Source organism: Xiphophorus couchianus, chromosome 20 (assembly GCF_001444195.1).
Source record: "Xiphophorus couchianus chromosome 20, X_couchianus-1.0, whole genome shotgun sequence".
Lineage (NCBI taxonomy): Eukaryota > Metazoa > Chordata > Actinopteri > Cyprinodontiformes > Poeciliidae > Xiphophorus > Xiphophorus couchianus.
The window spans coordinates 5320847-5338909 of NC_040247.1; the positions used below are offsets into that span (position 1 = coordinate 5320847).

The following is an 18063-nucleotide window of genomic DNA, read 5'->3' on the forward strand; positions in this document are numbered from 1 at the left end:
GCATTACAGCACGCGATTTACAAACCATTGCTTCTTCCGGAATGGACGCAGTTCTAAAATGACTTCTCCCATGTACAACAAATAAAAGTGAGGGATTATAATTACGACTGTATCTGATTCTGTAATGATGTGTTTGCCCATGCTCGCTGTCCTCGGGCTTTGTTCCAGTTCTCCTCTCGTGCTGCAGCTCTTTTTTCCCGGTGTGGAGAGAGGGCGTTTGAACGAGCCCTCAGCAAACATGACTAAAAATAATGACTCTGTGGCTCTGTTTGAGCTTTGCTGCTCTTTGCCTTTCCCCCAGGAATAGCACTGTAAATACACACAGAGCCCAGGTCGCGGCGCAGCTCTGGGCTGTCTGCATACCTCCTCAGTCATTTTCTTAAAATATCCTAAAGCTCTATTGATCTGTCAGCCTTAGGTGCATACTGTGTATCCACTGCCATTTAGAATCTAACTCTGTGCCTTTCTGAGCATCTGAGGCGCTTGTTTGCACTAGCTTTGCAAACACTGGAGAAAAATCAAAGAGGGAGCCGGGTGCGAGCGGTGGAGAAAGTGTGCTGAATTACTGTTATTATTAGCTTGCAATGACATCATCTCTCTGTGGGGCTGTGAGCGGAGTTTGCGAACAATCACTCCGAAACATGTGATTTCTGCTTACACCGCTTGTTCTGACAGCACTCCCCACTGCTCGATTAATTTTAATCAAATGTTTACAATGCACAAACAGCTTGGAATTTTGTGTGTAATAATGATGGAGAATTATACGTTGTTTGAATTTACTTCACAGAATAAACATTAATTAGTCTGCTGTATGAAGTGATGGATACACGCTGTCCAATCACAGACGGAGGGAGAAGCAGCGGGAACTGCGGATAATTGAGCTCCCGCTGTTTGTTTCTCAGCTGCTATTGCTCTTATTGCCTTGTTTTTTTCTGTAATATTCTCTTTATTCCGTCTCTATAATTTCTTGTTGTTTGTTAAGTTTGTCTCACAATATTTTCACTTTTTCTTTCTTAACTCACCTTTTTTTTGCTCTGCTGATACCTACACCCCTTCATCCATTAGATACCTTGAAGTTGTGCCTTCCTCATCGACTCCCTCTTCCTGTCTCTGTTAAATTCTTCATTTTCTGCCTCACTTCACACAACTCTCCACTCCCTCTCTGGTCCCTCAGCCTCCCTCCGAGCCCTCTTCAGAATCACCACTCCAAATTCTCCATCCCTGGTTTCACTGAGAGGCGACACACATGCTGCTCTCTTCTTTGGTACAGTGTGTTTACTGTTCACTGGTGCTCATCTCAGAGGTGGGTAGCAAACTTTAAGGCTGGATTTGGCCAACAAGGTCGACTTTATGCCAGATAGAAGCTAAGAATTTCAGTACCACAGATAAGATGAAGGGCGAAGGGATAACATGAGATTGCTTGGTGTTTTTCCGATTAAAGAGACTAAATAAAACTTCCCAAAGACCCATTCTTAATGTGGAAGCCAAGCATTTTAAGGAAAGAAGAAAATAACTTTACAGTCTCCTTTGATAAAGTCTGGAGAATAAGATGAAACTTCAGTTGTGTCCTCTTCTTCTTTTTGTTTTACGTTGTATAATTTGGATTACATTTGTTTAATAAAAGGGGCTTTGAGTCTTAATGTCTAGGCCAAAATCAGTCTTTGCATTCACCAGGCAGCAATAGATGTCTTTGGCTGCACTGCAAAAACACAAACTCTTACCAAGTACTTTTGGTTTAGTTTCTATTGCAAATATCTTAGTACACTTGAAATTAAACAAAATTAACTCATAAGTAACTTTTCAACAAGCTATAAGAGCTTGTTTTAAGTCAGTAATTCCTTAATATTGGTGAAAAGTATTTGTTTCATTGGTAGATAATGTCACTTATAACAAGATATTTCCCAACATTTTTAGTGAATTAATCTGCCAATGGAACTAATACTATTTGATCAATATTAAGGAATTATTGACTTAAAACAATCTCCTGTATCTTTGCTGAAAAGCTCCTTGTAAGTTAGCGTTGTCTTATTTCAAGTGTACTAAGATATTTGCACTAGAGACTAGACCAAAATTACTTGTTTTGAGTTGTTGTGAGTTTGTGTTTTTGCAGTGTGTAAATAAATAAACCACAGAGTCAGAGTGAATCAGAATAAGGTTTTTTTGTGCAAAAAACCTCCCCAAAAATTGTGGAAACAGCAAGTTGATTTGTTGCTGTAGTATACACTACTGTTGCCTTTCAGCAAGTTCCTGGGTTCAAATCCCACCCGAGGCTTTTCTGCATCGAGCTGGCATGGTGTCTCCCTTTATTCATGTGTTTTCTCTGGCCTCTTTCAAAACGTTTTTTTTTTTTTTGTCAGAAAACTGCAAAGTTGAGCCTCCTCTGAGCTCCCTTTGGTCATCCATAAGTTACAGGAGAAGTCCGTGATAACCTGGATAGTTGTGTGTTTTCCAAAAAGCAAGCCAGAAGTGCTGAACTACAGTATACAGTATGAAGTGTTGAGCAGCTTAGACATCAGCACTAAAAAGTTACTTTCTGATATTGTTTGAGTCAGGCGAAGTTGGAATAAGTGAAAGCATATTTGCTTTCATGATCAATATCTTCCAAACAAACAATTTCAAAACCAGAAATTGCTTAAAAGTATCAAAACAAGTCAACCTGAGTTGGATGAATACTAAGACCTGTTAATTATGAAATATGAAGATAAAAATATTTCTCAAAAGAACATAGTCGGATGTTTCACATTGTAGATTTGTACCTAAATCATTGTGTTGACTTTTAGTTCCCATTTTATGTTTACCTTAAAATTTGAGATCAGTTTAATAAGACACTATAAAAAAATGATAATTGAAAGGGTATAAAAATATTTGTGCACTTCATTTTCAGAATTGTAATAAAAAGAAAAAAACATATTTTGATTAACTTGTGACAGATTCCTGCCTAATTTTCTATCATAAAGAAACTTCAATGGGATGCAATTCAAAATGATATTGTAATTAGAGGCTTTGTGAACAATGTCTGTTAATTGCATGTTTATTAAATACCAATATTTGAATCAACAAACACGATTTTCCAGTTCAAATGAATTTTTGGCAATGACTAAATAATTTAACAAAGATCAAATTTGGATTGCGATGATGCACAACAATTTCTGCCTTGAGTTATTAGAAACTGAAACTGTGTGAGTTTGGTTTCATGCAATGATTCAGCCAACTAGATTCAGATGCAGTTTGATTTAAGACTTCTTGTAGCAAGTAAACCTGAAGGTTTCTATTTCAAAATGCTGACATAGCAACACTGTTCTTTCAAACACTCATTCCGCCACAGCTATAATCTGGCTTTAGATTTTACATATTGTACCTCAGGAGTAACAGTCATCTGTGAAGTTGGTTCTTAAAAGCATTCTTCAGTGAACTTTTAACTCTGCTTATCCAGCGCTGCGTCATCACACAACCCGGTCATAACTTTCCACAATTTGATCAAATGCATTAGCTTTTTTCTGCAATTAATTATTCAGCATTAAAGCTTTAAAGCTCGAGCCCTATATAAGGCTAAGCAGAAGATCCACAGATATGTTAATGACCGACATCTGAATGTTGAGAGTTTAAGCTGCAGTTCTACAGGCTCTGAAGATCTAAGCTGACTGTTAACAGAGCCAGCCATCATTAACATCTTTGACCAGAGAACCAGATTCTTCATTCAAAATGGTGAATATTGATTCCTTTATATGTGTCAGCTTCTTTCCTTTTCTGTTCATGTCAGTCAGTGAAGACTGTCTCTGCCCGCTTTGTCAGTGTGCCTGTGGCTTATGTTGCATTTAAGTGAGGTGGGATCAATCTGTCCAACAACTTGACAGCTCAAAGCAGCAGTTTGGGCGGTGATGTATTCCACCCTTTGGTAAGGTTTGTCAAATGACAATGTGAATGCAACATGAACATGAGAAAGATGCTGCCTTCAGTTATAAATCAGCCCCATCCAGCTTTTAAAGCCCATTTCTGCTTATTGTTTAGCAAGTTGGCAGTTACTGCACCCATTTACCTCAATAAGGTCTTATTCAGTCTTACATGGGGAAAGAAAATGACTGCATGCTTCTTGCACTGTGTGCAGACAAAGATTGTCATGTACTGTATAACTGAATCATTTAGAAGCCAAAATATATTAAAAGTTGATGCTGCGTTAATAAAATGATTCTGTTTTCTTATATTAATGGCATAAACTAAAAAAAAAGCATGGTTTTTATTGCCATCCTCAGCTACCAAAAATACTAATAACATTAGTAAAGCATTTTGAATCAGATATTTGTTGTCTGGAATATCCAAAAATGCCCAGTGTATTTCTACTTTGAATGGCTTGATTACCAGTGTAAAAGTGTAACAAGTTTTTGTTGTGGTTTTAATTTTCCACTCTACCATTACTGTCTATTTGAGGAGATGCCAGAGAAAGTAATGAAGTGAGAAAAGTTTAATCCAGCTATGTGAAGCAAAGCAACACAACGCTGCCCCTCTCCATCTGTTGCTGTGCGCTGCTGGTGTTATATTTCTCCATTCTATTTTCACTCTTATCAAGGAAACTCTGTTTTAAATCTACAGCTGGCAATGCACAAGAAGGATATATGTTAAGCAGCTTACCACAGGCTCTACTGGAGCAGATAACCCAGCTAATTAAGCAGCTGAGACAAGGTTTTTAGAGTTCCAGGGTTTTTCTGTATACTCTGTATGCACATTTATTAGATAAGTTAGTATTTTGACATTTTCTAGGAAAAAATTTAACTGTAAGCTAAATAAATTTGAATGCTTAATGGATTTAAGCATAACAGGTGATGTGTATATAACACTCTACTTCATCTACTTCAAGGTGTGCATAATTACTAGCTAGCGTCTATTCTTTAGGCTAAATGGGCCAAAAAGGACTTTTAATTGACTTTGGAAAATCAAAAAGCATAAAACATTTCTTCGAGGGATTCAACTTTATAATACTGTGAAAATCTCTTACTAGTCCATCCTTATAATTTACTATTAAAAATAATAAGAAGAGAATGGCTCTAAAAATAATTGAGTTCACTTATGTATAGATTGACAAAAACAACTTCCAATAGGTTTTTTGTGGGTTAAAAAACTTTTATATTTAGTTTTCTCCATGACTCTGTCACTTTTATAGTGGACAAAATTTCATGTGTGGATTGAAGTTTACCTCTCAGTGTAAAAAATGGAAGTAATGAACAAATCTTGTCTCTTTAAAGTCATGCACTTTGAGTACAGAGATATCCAACTTTGAACAAAATGCAAGAACATTTAGTGCAGGTTGCAAGTTCTCTTAAATGTAAAGCTTAAAACTAATGAGAAGAATGCTCCTACATTTTGTAATACTCACTTTGAGCTTTACTCCTTACAGCTTTAATTACTCTGAAACAGAAACAAACATTAAATTCAATCAAATTCTTCTTGTTATTGTACAAACATGCTCTTGAGTGACAAGACAAGTGGGTGGTGTTTTGAGTGCTACTGCAGACTGTGTGAAGTCTCCTCACTGGACTGGTTAATGAATTGGCAAAAGCCCTGCACCATTCTGCCAAACACTTATCAACAATGCAGCCCTTGGCATCTGTTTCTCAGCCAGGAGGACTCTCCCTGCTATAACCCCCCTCGTTTTTTTGCTAGCTGTTTTTTTATTTATTCATCATCACTTTTTCACAATCTTGTTCTACTCCAGGAAGAGAAGCATGTTTCTAATTATCTCAGGGCTATTTATTACAAATGACACTCTCTACACTGTGCTGCACAGATACTCAGAGGGTTAGAGAAAATGGGGTTTGCCTTCACTCTATGTTCCTCTGTGTTGATGAATGGTGAGATAGAGGGGAGGAAAGCTTTTATCTTTGCACAAAATGCTATGCCGGGGCATGAATATCTGCTTTCATTGTCAGATTATCTTGTGTGCGAAAAATCTTTTAAAGGGAGTTGGTCTTGCTTGAGAGAGCACGGGTGAAAGATCTGATCTGCAGCAGTGAATTACCTGAAGGGGGCGTTCACAATACAAGTGACGTGAAGAAGATTTTTGCTCAGAATGGATCAAAGAGAGAAAGAAAGCATCATTAGCTTACACTATCACAGCACTTCTGAATTATTTCTGTTTCAGTACTGGGTCACAAAGTGTTCTTAATCTACTGGCCTTTTAGTCCAAGTCCAGGTAATCAGACATGCAGCTGTGGGCTTTACATCCTGACAGAACTTAAACAAATTTAATCAACCCCCTGTGGAGAGCAATATTTACTTCCTGTTTGTTAAGGCATAGCAAGGACAGCTGTCGACAGGGCTGACACCGCAATCACATAATCACTGGTGTGACATGATTGCTCTCCTGGCCCGTCAGAGCTGTACTGTGTGCACATTTTGCATAAAGCAGTGCTGCATCAAAGTATTTCTAGCATTTATCAGGGCATTTGAAGTTTATGTAGGTAGAAAAGGATACAAAACCTTTTTGTTAAAAAAAAACTACAAACTACAGGCAACTGACTACCGAAAGTAATTTGAGTTGGGCAAGAAGGATAGGTTTGTTCATCTCAGGCTGCTGTGGAACTTTACACAGTGTCTTGAAAAATATTGAAAACCCTGTACTTCTTAGAGTGTGCATCTTCCAGTTTTGTGCATCTCTTTTGCAGAACAACTCAAAATAAGTCAGATTGCAGGTAAATGTGAATGTCCGCCTAAGTCTTCACTCTATTGCAGTCTCTAACAAGTTTTCTTTTGGCCAATTTTTAACTCCATCTATTTTCCTACCAACTCTCTATCCATCTTCCCTGTCCTTGCTGAAGAAATGTTTCTCCAGAACATGATGCCACCCGCAGGAGATCTCACTATTTGTCCTGTTGACAGGTTTTCTGTTCTGATGTGTGGATCTATCCTCCAGACTTACCCTGGGCATGTTGGCTACTTCTCTCTTTGATGCGCTTCTTTCTCAGCTTATCAGTTCAAGTGAACAACCATTTCCGAAGCTTAAGAAGCAGTTTTATAACCTAACTTTGCTTTAAATGTCTCTACAAATCTATCCTTAAATCTAGAGTTTTTCTTGGCCTTCATGATGTTTGTTCACTAAAGCTACTGTCAATCCATTTTGTATCTCACCAAGTATAGAAATAAGCATTTTGGAAACACAAAAATGTTAAACCCAAACAATTTTTCAAGGTCAAATTTCATTTATTTATTTTTTATTCTTTTTCTAGACTTAAACGTTAAAACATTTGGAGTTCTTCTCCAAATGTTTCAACACGGTTTGTAACCCTACTGCTAGCAGCTAATGCATTAGACTCTGACTGGTAAATTAGCGCACAATCTAAATCATGTGTATAAAAAGAGAGAAGCTTGGTTTGTGTTGTGTGTTAGGCATAAGAAACTTCAAATTAAAAGTATCCACACTGTCCACATTGTTCCTCGACAGTCTCTTGATATTATGCACACAAGAAAAATAAAATGATTGAGAATACAATAAACGGAAACCTTTACATAGTTAGTTATGAGTTTTAACATTTAAACATCTAAGACGTAGAGATTTGGTGGTGGAATTAAATAAATTCCTTTCAACCATAAGATCTGCATTAATTTACAGTCTAACCCATTATTTTGTCCTTTCACTTAAATCTGAGCTCTTTTTCCATCTACTGTGTGAAAATATCCTTCTTTGAACAAAATGTGGAAATGTGGTGCAGACACAAAAGAAACCTTTTACTGTGCTTGGGTGTCACACACAATTTAAAAATAACATAATGTATAAATTATATTTAATGCAATAAGTACTAACAAGATTGTGAGGTATGTAAGCCACATATTCGCAGGTGTGGACACCAAAATTAAGCATAAATACTGAAAAGGTAACTGCAGCAGACCTCATTGTTGTGGTTTTCCCCAAATTATGTCGAAATCATTTTACTTTTTGGACTAAAATGTTTGACTAGCTGAAGTCACAAGCATTCAATCTGCACACAATAAATGGTGTATGTTTTTCTTTAAAACTTCAGCTAATTATCAATACATCACAAATGTCTCTTTTTAATACTTTTTTAAAACTATATGATATTCTGCTCAGCTTGTAGTGCAGCCAGTCCAGCTTGGGTTTAACAGCTTTCCTGGGGCCTTCAGTTGATATTTTAACATCTACTTAGCTCATTGTTTAATTATTGATTTCCAGCCTCTGAAACTAAGCAACAGAAGACTAGGTAATAAACCAGATGGTAATTTTATGATGTTAATTCATGGAAAAATGTGTAAATTATTGTTTGCTCATTCATTTTTCTTGTTTACTGCGTAAATGGAAGTTACAGCATATTTAAATATCTGCAGATAAAAACAAAGCTTACAATGCAAAAATGTGTGATAACAGCAAACATGAAATCATCAAAGCTGCAGGCTGTAAAGCCTCATCCAGCTTCATAGCAGTCACTGAAGGCTTTGCTTTCAAGCTTCCACCCACAGCTTTATGCTATAGTCCTTTAAAGCTTCTCTGGACTTGCAAAGTACCTCTCAATTGCCACTTGTTAATTAGGTTTTACACACTAGAAATGGCAAGCTCGGCACACTTTAACATGTTTTTTAAGCTTTGTAGGCATCATTTAACCAGATCTCTTGCTCTTCACTCGGTCGTTAAGAGGAACACTTTGTTGTTAGTTGTTGAAATTTATCTGCCGTTAAAAACCAATAGCTGACAACTCCTGATCTGCTCTATGGGTCCAAGCAAGACAGTGAAGGCACAACAAATTGATGGGTCTTCTTGATTGCAACATTTTATTCCAGTCAATAAAGATTCCTTCATTACTTCCTTTAGTACCTCATGAGTTATGATTTGGGTTTATGTTTAACTTAGAAACATCCAAAAGAGTTCAAAATTTTCTGCTTTTTGGAAAAAAATATAAATGAATCAAAGACATGCTGATAATTTTAGACTATACAAAAATCAGAAACACAAGATATACAGTAAATTAAAAAGTCATTTTGCATGAACAGAACACGAACATATAAAACAAAGAGAAAAACATCAAATAAGATTGTATGGCTCTTGTAAATAGCAGCAACACCAAAGAGAGCACACAGACTGCTTTTAGGTTGTTCTAATCTTGGTGTTTTCCCCTGGGTGTGAGCAGCTGTCATTTGTGCTGTGTTTGTCTGTTAGATGACACATTTCTGTTGCTGCAGCTAATGCAGCACAACAGAGCACAATTCAAGCTTCTGAGGTTTCAACGTAAAGTCAATAGATTGACTAAGAGATGATCAGTGGATCTGCCAGGAAATGCTGAATTGTTTTCTCATTCTTCTTTCAGGTCAGTTTTGTGATTCTCAAAAATCCATAACTCCACCTTTATGGATCATTTTGTCTGTCATATCATGCAAGTGGTGAGATCATGGGAGCTATGTTTGTTATTAGAACATGAAGACAGTGGGATCATAGAGGTCTGACTTATGCCTGCGCGCAGAAGTATTTTTATATATTTATCCATTTTATCAGCAAATTTTCAACTTTAACACAATGACTTAACTACTATGCCATTCATTTATCCATCCATTCAACTACAACATGATTAAAAGTGCAGACATTGTACTTTGATGTGCTTGGCTATCTCTGTTGCAAAAAATAAAAAAAGGTTCACTGACCTATTAACTAAAATAGAAAACATGAGAAACTATGATAACCAAGTTCTGGATGAACTCAAAGAAAACTTAATTTCTTTGGGCCAACTCAATGGTTTTATCTGCCACATGCATTTGTCAGAATACAATTTCTTACTTCATCAAATTCTGCTCTGTCATCTACTTTTTCACTGTGCTTTTTAAATTTCTTTCTGCTTTGACTTCTGAGTCCTTTCCTGCAAGCTAGATATATTTTCTCAGACATCTAACAGCAGAGAAGTGACACAATTTCAATGTATTCTTTGTGTTTCTTTGGGTTGTTGGCTCTGTTACCTTGTTCTGAAAAGCCCTGGATGATAACTATAGCCTTATATATTAGATCCTTTTAAATGTTTAACAATGATGAATGGAGTGGGTTTCTGTTTTTCCAACTGATAGTGAGTTTTTTTGCAAAGCCCTGACCTGAAAATCTAGATTCTGGACCACGATCAGCAGCATTCAAAGATACCTCAGTAAAAAAACAGAAGAAATGTTGTTTTCATCTTTTCAATGTGAAAACAATTATTATGAACATACGCTAGAGTAAATAAACTTTAAAGTAAGGTCTGTTTTATATGCATGCTACTTTGACTCAATATTTTGTATATGACAGCATATATTATACAATTCAACTAATTTAATAAGAAATAGAGAATTGACAGCTTTAACAGATAAACCTGTAAGTCTTTTACCAATTCTTCAGCATCTCAGTTGACTTTGTTATATCTACATTACTCTTAACTTCATAATTTAATATATGTAGGTGGCAGTCTGAATAAATTGCTCAGAATCCTCAGAACAAAAAATATTCTTTTTCAGTGGCCTCTCACATATGGATGTGCCTTGACCTTATGTTTACGTCCTCTTCACTTCACAGTCTTCTGTGCTAAAGACATGCAGTTACTTGCAACAAGTTACTTCTGTGAAATAATAATAATAATAATATTGTAATTGTTATAATATTATTAATATATAATATTATTATAACAATAATATTTTCAGTTTCTAACAGGTTGTTTTAGGTCAAGCCAAAACCCAGTTAGCTTCAGACACATGCAGTTAAGTTAATTTTTTATTTATTTATTTTTATATAAATAAATAAATTATATAAACTATTAAATAATAGCTTAGGTCCAACTATAAGTCACATTTTCTCTCCCCTTTCTGTTATTTCTAAGGCTGCATCACTTTGACCTGCATCTGCTGCTAGTTTGCTTCTACATACAAATGTGTTTTGGGTCATGTGAAGTGCAGCTTTATTATTCAGATGATGTTCTTGCAGAAGTGCAGATTGTTTATCTGCAAAGCCTTATTGGAGAGGAAGCAACTCTGTGTTGTTTTACATTTGAACTGAATGCACTTAGAAGAGGAGAGTAAAACACAAGGTAGAGAAGGGCTGAATGTGAAATCTAATGAAAAACATAAAAAATGGAAAACACAAGCCAAGACATGCACATTTTAAATAAGCACGTATCTGGAATATTTTAGTACTCAGAGGGAGCAAATATGCACTGTTTGTACTTTTCTTACGTTAGAGGAAAGGGATCTTATGTGCATATTTTATATTCACGCAGGCAGATTATTCACTTGATCCATGCTAATTCTCTCAGTGTGCTTTTCCTCTTCCCCAAATAATAAAAAAACATCCTCACAGCAGGTTCCTCTTTTCCTTATCTGCCCCTTTTCTGCCAAACAGTAAAGAAGAAAAGAGGCTTATTTTCACAAGCTGCACCACACACTTTCCATCTGGAAGGTGATACTGTAGGTACAGGTATGTAAAAAAAACAGTTTCTGGGTAGAAAGGAGCTTAAAAAAAAGAAAAGAACATAGAAAATGGAGAGGATAAGAAAGCCAATGAGAAGGAGGGAAACACTGGAGTCAGCAGTGAGGAACTTGTCTGAATGCTTTTCAGGTATCTCAGTCTGCTCACACGAGGAGACACACCAACTCACTTTTTTGTGTTAGTTTCTCACGCTGTAAGAATTTGCACAAGGTGAAAAAACTGTTGCTCTCAAAGACGGAAATAAATCTACAATAAGACTTCAACAAATGTGTCAGTATGCTCATAGAGCTCAACTTATGTTCTAACACGTGTTAGCAGTGAGAATGTGTGTGTCTGTGATTTGAACCTTTGAGATTATTATATGCAAATCTTTGCAATCCACTTAGGATACAGGCAGGGATAAAGTATTAACATGCACAGTCACAGGCCATGTAAGCTCTGCATATAAAGCAGTAGATATACAATAGAACATTTGGTCAGTTTCTTTGGTCAGTTTATAAAAATGGCAACTTTTTTTTGTCCACTAGATTTGAAAGTTAACAAGTTTTACTTGCATTTACCCCACAACTTAAGATGCAGTAAAATAGTCAAAGGCATTCTTTTTCATTAAAAAAAAAAAGAAAACTCTATCACTAAAATGCAATAAAAGAATGCTCCATCCTCAACTTTGATTCAGACCCCACTTTTAGAAAGAACATCAATCATCTACCAGATAAGGAAACGCATGAAATAAACCTCTTAACTTTTCAGTTCACCGACTTTCCTTCACTGAGTCATGAAGTGTTGACTTTACAACAGATTAAAAAAGCCACAAGCTAAAAATGTGCAGTAAGTCAAACAAACATTCAAAGAAACAGGCTAAGGGATCCTATTTCTCATTCTGTTAGAAAAATATTTCTTCAGAGGTCAAAGGAGATTCCTGAAAATACAAAAACTGGATTGTAAACTTGCTTGGAAGGTAGTGACGAACTATCAGCTTTGTGAAATGTTACTAGAAAAAAGATTAATGACCGTGATCCACGATCAAGTATATTGAAGCCTGAAAATGATGTTTAATGAGGGAATTAGGGGGACCTCAGCATGCACAGTATAAAAGGAATCAACTCACTGGAACAAATTTAATGTTCTCCTTTGAAACAACTTATCTTTGTAGCTTATGTTTACAGAATTAACTTACTGCATGTTATATTGTCTAATAGGTTTCTAGCCTTGCCCAACTTCAAATTCCAGATCATTGAACTGGGCTCTGTGAAATGCTCAAAGCCTCAGATATTGTTTTATTACCTAACCCTGCTTTCAACTTTTTTCATGGTAAAATTAAAAACAACCAAAACATATCCAGATCAAAAGATCCAGATATTAAAGCTGTACATTTCAAAATAAATTGAACATTTGACTGTTTAGGAGAAACATTTAAAGAAATCCTGCATTGATCAAAGGCGTTAACACATCAAAGTTAGTAATTTTATCACAAAAGAAAAATCTAAGATCCTCCAAAATTATGTACTAATCTTGTAAGCACTTTGGCAAAAATTCTAGTTTTAGAGCTGGGTAGGGATTAATCATTCAGTCTGTGCATCATTAGAAGCACTCTGTCTCACAAACCATGTCTAGATACAGACACAGTAGAAGAAGCTCTTCTAGAAAGTTTAAAATGTTCTAATCTCAAATGTAAATTAAAGAATAGAACCTATGAGAATGTGCTTTAATTAATTATGCTTTCTAGTGGCTCTACCATTTTATCCACATTTTTATTTTCAGATATCCAGTTTTAAAAAACGACCAACAAATGAAGTCACTGATGTTGTACGTCGGTGTGATAATAATCTTTTTTCTGGCATGTGAACAACTCTGCACCGACCGGGGGCTACCTGTCACTGGTAACCTAATGACCACAGCTGCTGTTACTGCACACTGCTGGAAATCAGCTTCAGGGCATCGGTGAAATGCAGGACCAGATGTTATACCCAGCTCAGGAAGTGGAATCCAGACCATATATACTGTTCATTGCGACGATATACAAGCTAGCACGCCGGATACATTGAGAAAGGTCTGTGTTTCCTCCAAAACAATGCGATCAATGAAAAGCCAGACACAACAGCACATAAATCAATTAGAGGATGTGAAAGTTTATTTAATTTTGGCCTATTACCCCCCTCTGTTTGTCCTCTTCTCTCAGCTGTAACATTTTCTCTGTAAACATGGTGCAATAGGGATTGATTAACACTTCTCTAAAACCCATCTGCTGGGGCAATAAGGCCTTTTTCTAATGCATGAAACAGTCGGTGTCCCCTAGCGCTGTTTAATCCGTCAGCTTACATAGAAGAGTGTGCATAGATTGGTACCACTCTGCCGCTGCCACTGAAGTCCACACAGGAAGACAAAGAGACAGTCGCAGTCAAAGAAATCAGAGAGAGTTGTGCTCACGTCTAAAACTGAACATACTCCAGACTTTTTTTTTTAATGGCTGGCTTTCTCACCTCTCTGAGCATTATCTTCTTCAGACATATATTATGCATAGCTCACCCCCATAGGACCATTCAGATATGAGGAAAACCAAGTGGAAAAGTGTGTTAGGTATGATTTTAGAGGATAGAAGGTGTAGCGAGAATGATTCAAGTGTTATTGGTGTAGCTGTACTGTGAGGTAACATTTCGATGAGTAGATGTTAGTGGATCATGACTTGCACCACCGCTGAGCAATGTCACTTTTCAGGTCAGAACATGGATGGGAAAAAGGAAAGACTGTCACATTGACAGATTTTTATGCTAGTTGACCAAGTTTTTTCTTTTGCCATTGCTGGCGCTTCAGCCAATTGAACTGACAATGAGAACCAAAGGAAGAGTGTAACTCTCGAATGTGAGGAAAGACGTTTGTCGTCAGGAGTAGCTGTCACCATGAAAAGAGAGAATCTTTCAAAGCTCTCCTCTGACTGTAATGGTTGGCAAAATAATTGCGCATTGTCCATAAATAAAACAATTGCCTGGCTGGGTGAATTTATTTTTGCAGAAAACCACTGCCGCATTATGAGAGTTCCCATCTCTGTCGATATAAGTGTATATATATATATATATATATGCAGAAATATTGACATAATGAAAAGCAGGTCTGTTACCTGCTTACATTTTGTTTTTTTTCAAGCCTCTTAGTGGAATACATATTCTAATTTGTTTAATAAGATTGTATATATGTATGTAGTTTGTAAAAATCTAAAATTGAATTATTGATCAAGAGTAATTTAATTAACTATAATCCAGATGGTGGTAATTAAGCAGTTCATTGGCAGCATCATTACTAAGTCACGGTGTATTTATCTTATCCGACTTTGAAATTGTTAATTCCTGTCAGTTCATTTGATCAGTCAGGTACGAAACAGCTGAATCCCAAATGATTTAAGAGTGATGGGAACTACTTTAATGTGTTGGATAGTATTTTGCAAAAAGCATGTTTAGTAACATAACTATTTTTTAATCAGTTTTGTAAACTTCATTCACACATTTACCTACATCTGAACTAATTTTTGGTTAGAAAAAGGAATCTGATTTCTAAAATTAAAATCTGGAAATTTTAACTTGTGCTCAGTCCTTTTAAATGAGATGTATTTTTTTTTTAATTATATAAAAGTAATCTACTTCACACACACTCATTAAAAATAAGAAAGCAATGCAGCTTTTATATTTTGTTGTTTTTTCACAACTGCCTCATTTTGTCATGACTGTTTTCATGAAGAATGAACATGTGAATGTTTCAGATTAAACCAAAGAGATAGATATGCACAATTGTTCTCAAAATATTATTTTCTGAACACTACTTCAGTCATGCTCAAGATGTTCCTTTCAATTCTGATGTGCAGCATTTTCAGCACTTACTGACACCAAACCAGATTTTTGTTGGAAATGCAGAGCTACATAGGCTACAGTAGGTGCAAATTTTATTTAAAAAAAAGCTTTGACATATTTGATGTTCTGTAGCTATATCCCAAATTAAAACAGTCTGATCCGTTCACCTAGTTTGCATTCCAACACACAATCGAATATGACAACAAAAACATTGATAAAACAATAAATCAGAGGTATGTGACACCTCCAAGCCAACGTATGTATTGCTTATGCATAGTCTCATCAGTCTGGGAGCATATTTCATGACAGCGACTCTTGAAAAGCAGTAAGGCTGCCTTACATACCAGTGATCACATGAAAATAATTTATGGAACAGAACCCCTCAGTCCTAAGAGGAAAAAAAAATCAAAGCTGGAATGATTTCTCACATTTCTGGGTCAGATAACATCCATAAATCTTCCTTATTTTAAATGCCGCATCTTCCTCTTCCCAGCTGCCACCTTCAAAAACAAAACACAATAAAGAAGTAGAAAAGGCAGGATTTAACAAATAAATGAAGAAGGTAAGGAATAAAATTGAACGAGGAATAATAAAAAAAGATTAGAAAGACGCTTGCCATGTTGTCAAGAAGCCTCTGTTCTTGATCTGGAGATTAATTTTTCATTTAGAGAATAAAATACAAAAGCCATAGAGAAGCATTCAAAGAGTCTCAGGGAACCGATAACACAGCACATATCAGCCTTCACCTGACATTAGGTAGAATGCCATTACAATATTTGCTGTGCTATCATTTCAGGTCAAAAGCATTGAAAGCAGTTTTCAGCCACGGGGCTCTGAGCTTGCCTTGCAGGATTGGCAGCTATGCCACACATTTATTTCTCCTCATAATCAAGGTTATGCATATTTCACTTTCTTAACACATTTACACTTTAGTATTGGCTTACAAAGCTGCCAGAATCGAACATACAGTGTGTCATGTGCATCTTTTAGATGCTTGTTTTTCATATTTTTATGTTTGTGTGAATGGGCATCACAGTGAAATGGTATCAAATGGTGTCCAAGCTGTAGGATTAGACTGAAATGGTGATAAGGGAGCAGAGAACAGCTAATTAACTGTTGCTTTTGCCTCTGAACACAGTTTCATATGTCAGTAATCCGGTATGACCTCGGTCACAGGAGACCAAGGATTGTTGGCTCAGGCGCAGAACGCTCGCTTTTAAATAGAACGATGCAACAGATTTCACTTTGTCCATTAACAGATCATTTGACACTGTAATTAAAAACATCTTGCATTGATGAACTAATCAATTCCCTCTTTGTAATGTAAGCTTAGAGCAGTTTCTCTCACAGTAGAGAACAGAATTTAGATGCTCTTTAGGGGAAATTCACATGGACTTTGCAGCAAATTGACCCTAAAGCTGCATATAATGGATGATGCAAAATAAGAAGATGTGACTAAAAAGAAGCAAAACTGGAAAAGAAATGCTGGGATTGTTTAATTAGTAAGCAACAACACTTGTTTTTATACTCTGCAAGTTGATGATTCTGGATCCATCACAAACAAACAAAAGTAAAAAAACAAACTGACTTTTTTCCCTTTAGATTTAATAAGAAATATCAAACTTATAAGCTAAGTAAGATACAGGTAAATGCTAATAGAAGAATATATTTTAAGAAATGCTCTATTTGCTTGACAACACTAAAATGTTAACAGTGAATCCTAAATAACAGCATGTGATTTGCAGAATTCTTAAGGTGTTCCAATATTGTTTTAAAGGTGATAATTAATTCTCAAGGTGTTGAGTCAGACAATCATTGTCAAACTACTCTCACATTTAAATCTGTAGTTTAGAAAAAAAGGCCTGTATGTGGTGAACAAACTACAAAGCTGGGAAATTCAGTGCAGTCTGTGAACCTATGACAAATCTTGAAAGACCTTCTCTAAAAAATATAAAAGAGAAACAATGGACCTTACCAAGCTCCGCCCACAACCGGCCCACGTGACCGCAAGTCTCACAAGCAAAGTCTCGCGGCGCGTTGTTTCTATGTCAACATGACTCGATTAGTGCATCATTTCTACCGGATTTTCACAATATATCAGCTACTACAATGGACAGAGGAACTAACAAGTTCATGTCATCACCTGGGAGGAGGTTACTGGTTTCTCAGTCACAAGCTGGTTGCAAACCTGAGGCCAGCAGGTGTCAGTCAGTTATGGTAGATCTGAACTTTGGTTTGATGACGTCAATATGAGAAGCTACAGACTGATAGGAGGAACCAAAGAGCTCTGTAAAGGTAAAGGCAAATCTTCTTAAGTTGGGATATAATTAATTTAATTTCACATAATTACTGCGGTAGAAGCCATTTGTTTGTTAAAATTTTATTAAATATATTTGTTCTATTTGATGTTTGTTGTGAATGACGTAAACTCATAAACGAAAGAGCTAATTAGTCCAACGTTTAGAAACTACAGCGGCTGTAATGCGCCACAGCAAAGGTAAAATAACCCGAACAGGTGATCAGCTCAAAACCACTCCTACCTTTTTACTCTCTCTCTCTTTGTAGTTTAAGCACACCTGTTACCGTGGCAACCGCCTGCGCCCAGCAAGACGAGCAAAGACGTTAAAAACATAACATTCAGTCCGTTTCGGTATCAAGATTCCAGGCTTGATATTTATTTCTCGATTATTAATCAGCGCTTCCCTGAACACAGCAATGGTTGATTGACTAGCTGTACTTGGAGCTAACGTGGCTAACAGGAGTAACAGTTTAGTCCAAAGCCTTTTCTGC

The 18063-nt window shown here is 36.3% G+C and overlaps 1 protein-coding gene across 2 annotated transcripts in view; it reads left to right on the plus strand.

The window, feature by feature from the left end:
- Positions 1–18063, plus strand: part of tafa3a (TAFA chemokine like family member 3a) — a 94157-nt gene that overhangs the window by 23060 nt on the left and 53034 nt on the right. The window contains exon 2 of one of the 2 annotated variants that reach the window (XM_028001724.1): positions 1175–1303. The exons of the other annotated variant lie outside the window; for it this stretch is intronic. The gene's annotated coding sequence lies outside the window, so the exon portion shown is untranslated. The remainder of the gene's footprint in view (positions 1–1174; positions 1304–18063) is intronic. 2 annotated transcript variants of the gene reach the window in all.